Source organism: Phocoena phocoena, chromosome 3, assembly GCF_963924675.1.
Source record: "Phocoena phocoena chromosome 3, mPhoPho1.1, whole genome shotgun sequence".
NCBI classification, from domain to species: domain Eukaryota; kingdom Metazoa; phylum Chordata; class Mammalia; order Artiodactyla; family Phocoenidae; genus Phocoena; species Phocoena phocoena.
In genome coordinates this window covers 70,241,708-70,245,102 of record NC_089221.1, presented here as the reverse complement: position 1 = coordinate 70,245,102, position 3,395 = coordinate 70,241,708, and the positions used below count along the sequence as shown (strand labels likewise).

The 3,395-nt window shown below is 35.9% G+C and overlaps 1 pseudogene; it reads right to left on the bottom strand.

Annotated features, from left to right (window-relative positions):
- Positions 1–2,032: 2,032 nt before the first annotated feature.
- Positions 2,033–3,187, bottom strand: LOC136120796 (large ribosomal subunit protein uL30-like; annotated as a pseudogene).
- Between the last annotated feature and the right edge of the window lie 208 nt (positions 3,188–3,395).

Below are 3,395 nucleotides of genomic sequence, written 5' to 3'. Positions count from 1 at the left end.
TTCATAGTAATCTCTTATAATCCTTTGTATTTCTTGAGCATCAGTTGTAACTTCTTTTTCATTTCTAATTTTATTGATATGGGCTCTCCTTTTTCTTGCTTAGACTGACTGAAGATTTATAAATTTTGCTTATCTTTTTGAAGAACCAGATCTTAGTTTCATTGATCTTTTCTAATTTTTTTAGTCTCTATTTCATTTATTTCTGCCTTGATCTTTAATTTTATTGCTCTTGTTGTGCTACTAACTTTGGGTTTTTTGTTTTGTTTTGTTTTTAACAGAAGGAAGGTTTAATATTACCATAATGTATAACATTACATTTAGAACAGTTTTTCTTTCAAATGGTGACTAGGTATTTGAAGCATTTGCCAGGGAAATGTTGTGACTCTAACCTCAAAGCTCAATTTGTGGCCAATGGGGACAGGACATCATTTCAGATCTTTTAATCAAAGTTGTATTGCATTTTATTGGAGCACTGAAACTTCCACAAACAAGGACCCCCTTTTTTAATCCTATTTTTAATTGAAGTATAGTTAATATACAATATTAGATAAGTTACACATGAACAATGTAGTGATTCAAAAGTTTTAAAGATTTTACTCTATTTGTAGTTATAAAATATTGGCTATATTCCATGTATTGTACAATATATCTTTGTAGTTTATTTTATACATAATAGTTTGTACCTCTTAATCCCTTACCCCTGTATTGCCCCTTCCCTCTTGCCTCTCCCCACTGGTAACCACTAATTTGATCTCTATATCTGTGAGCCTGTTTCTTTTTTGTTATATTCACTAGTTGGTTGTGTTTTTTTAGGTTCTACATATAAATGATATCATACAGTATTTGTCTTTCTCTCTCTGACTTATTTCACTTAGCATAATACCTTTCAAGTCCACCCATGCTGCTGCAAATGACATTTCATTCTTTTTAATGGCTGAGTAGTATTCCATTCCATATTCCACATCTTCTTTATCCATTCATCTATTAATGGACACTTAGATTTCTTCTATATCTTCTAACTTTGGGTTTTGTGTTTTCTTTTTTCTGGTTCCTTTAGTTGTGAGGTTAGGTTGTTTACTTGAGATTTCTTAGACTTATATTTCTATACACTTCCCTCTTAGAACTGCTTTTGCTGCTTCCCATGGATTTGGATCTTTGTGTTTCCATTTTCATTTGTCTCCAGGTATTTTTAAAAATTTCTTCAGTAATCCATTGGTTGTTTAGTAGCATATTGTTTAGCTCCACGTGTTTGTGTTCTTTGCAGTTTTTTCATTGTAGTTGATTTCTAGTCTTATAGACTTGTGGTCAGAAAAGATACTTGATATAACTTCAGTTTTCTTAAATTTAGTGAGAGTTTGTTTTGTTGCCTAACATGTAATCTATCCTGGAGAATGTTCCATGTGAACTTGAAATGAATGTGTACTCTACTGCTTTTTGATAGAATGGTCTATATATGTGTATAAAATCCATTTGGTCTAATGTGTTATTTGAGGCCAGTGTTTCCTTATTAATTTTCTATCTGAATGATTTGTCCATTGATTTAAGTGGGGCTGTTAAAGGCCCTTACTATTATTGTGTTGCTGTCAATTTCTCCCTTTGTGTCTGTTAATATACGCTTTATGTATTTAGGTGCTCTTATGTTGAGTGCATGTATATTTTCAATTGTTATGTTTTCTTCTTGGATTGATCACTTGATTATTAGGTAATATCCTTCTTTATCTCTTGTTACAGTCTTTGTTTTAAAGTCATTTTGTCTAATATAAATATTGCTACCCTGGCTTTCTTTTCATTTTCATTTGCATGGAATACCTTTTCCATGCAAGGAAAGGTATGCATACCTTTTCCAGCATCACCACACAGGCTACTTTCAGCCTGTGTGTATTTTTAGATGTGAAGTGAGTCTCTTGTAGGCAGCATATATATGGATCATGTTTTTGTATCCATTCAGCCACTCTGTGAAATTTTTTTTCAATTTGAAAACAGTCACTGTTTATTAACTGACTAGATTACAGAAATAATCATGGTAGATACCTTAGTTCATCCTTCTAATAAGCCTGTTGATCTGGTCTTTCCTGTTGCCAGCATCTCCACCTTCTACAAAACGGGTAGTCTTTTTCTTCCTTCTGCCTCATGGAGAAGACAATTTGAAGGGCCACAGAAGTTGTTTACTTCTTTGAAAAGTTTTCCAACAGTATAGATCTCATGAATCAGATCCTCCATGCAGATGATGCCATGTTTGCCAAGAAATCAAGCAATCAACACATTATACATCAGGGCAGTTTGCTTCTTGTTGATTTTACCAAAACCATGCTTGTAGATCAATTCATTTACTGACTTCAGTTTTGTGTACCCCCATGCAATGTACGGTTCCACAATTCTCAGCATGTTAATTGAAGCCTTGTTGAGCTTTACAAAGGTGCCATTGAAGATCTGACAGAGGTGAAAGAGCTGCAACACCTTTCAAACCTTTGGGCTCACACCATTGATACCTCTGATACTGATGACAAATGCCAATTTTGATTCTGTGGGTACCTGGAAGTTGCCGGCTTTTCTTGCCATCCTAGCCATTCAAATTTCAGTCTGCCTGTATTCCTTGTGATAGTGCTTAGCTTTTTCATAGATAAGCTTCCTCCTTGCCTTTCAAAACATCTTTTGGGCAGATTTCTTTCTTAGGCTCTTGATCTTAAGCTCTGTGAAATTCTTTCACTTTTTCTTTTTTTTAAAAAAATATTTATTCATGTATTCATTTATTTATTTATTTATTTATTTATTTGGCTGGATCGGGTCTTAGTTGCAGCATGTGGGATCTCCATTGCGGCATGTGGGGTCTTTCATTGTGGCGCACAGCCTTCTCTCTAGTTGTGGCACATGGGCTCCAGAGTGCCCAGGCTCAGTAGTTGCAGTGTGCAGGCTCTCTAGTTGTGGCATGCGGGCTCCAGAGCACATGGGCTCAGTAGTTGCAACACATGGGCTCTCTAGTTGTAGTGCACAGGCTGTAGAGTGTGCAGGCTTAGTTGCCCTGTGGCATGTAGGGTCTTAGTTCCCCAACCAGGGATTGAACCTGTGTCCCCTGCATTGGAAGGCATTCTTCACCACTGGACCACCAGGGAAGTCCCATCTTTCACTTTTTCTTAAGGGTTTCTGGCACAGCAGGAACCTTCTCTTTCTTCTCTTCTGCACCCTCCATGGTTCCAGCCAGGAAAGAGCACCGTATGACTTTTGATTGGCGTGTCTAGTCCATTTACATTTAAAGTAATTATTGATAGGTATGTACTTATTGCCAATTTGTTAATTACTTGGGGGTTGTCTTGTAGTTCTTTTTGTTCCTTTCTTCTTTTGTTCTCTTCCCTTCTGATTTGATGACTATCTTTAATTTATGTTTGGATTATTTTCTC